Source organism: Zingiber officinale, chromosome 5A, assembly GCF_018446385.1.
Source record: "Zingiber officinale cultivar Zhangliang chromosome 5A, Zo_v1.1, whole genome shotgun sequence".
NCBI classification, from domain to species: Eukaryota; Viridiplantae; Streptophyta; class Magnoliopsida; order Zingiberales; family Zingiberaceae; genus Zingiber; species Zingiber officinale.
The window spans coordinates 75,972,487-75,973,328 of NC_055994.1; positions in this window are offsets into that span (position 1 = coordinate 75,972,487).

Consider the following 842-nt stretch of genomic DNA (forward strand, 5'->3'; position numbering starts at 1 on the left):
TTTGTCCCTCGTGCTTTGATGATTTATAGATGCCATTGAATTCTAATGTTATTTTTGAAAGTATGTTAATATATTAGCAATAGACTTCGGATATTATCCGAAGTAATAAGTAGTTAATTACCGAAGTAGACGCACGTGAAGTAAAAGGATAAATTTTTTACTTCACCTCACGTTACCGAAGTCTATCACCGGTTCAAAACCGGTTCAAAATCGAACCGTTTTCGAAGTAAAAAAACTTTATTACTTCATCAAGACCAGTAAATTACCGAAGTAATTGATGATATATTACTTCATAGGTTACATTGTTTGACGAAGTAAAATATGTATACGACTTCACATTTAATTTTACTTCCATATAATTTGACTTAGTCGAAGTATATATTATTGTATTACTTTATCGTAGTATAGAAGTAATAGAGCATATTTTACTACAACAAATAAATTCATTTGTAGCGAAGTAATTTATACGAACTACTTCCCAAATTTGATCAGTAGTAAAATAAATAATTTCTTTAACTACGCCACTATTTAAATGTATTGTAGTCTTTTGTGTTGTATTACTCCATCATTTATTTATACCGTCGAAGTAATTGACAATATTTTACTACAATACAATTTTAATTGACCAAAAAAGTATATGATAATATGTTACTCCAACACAATATTTTTCGCAATCAAAATTGAACAATTATATCATAAATATGTATCAAATACAATTCAAAAGTATATTCATAAAAGACATGTTTAACCATAACCCAAAAGTTTTTGTATCCATAAATCTCTAAATACAATCCAAAATTTATATCACAACCTACACTTAAGCACCTATATAGAAGTAGACG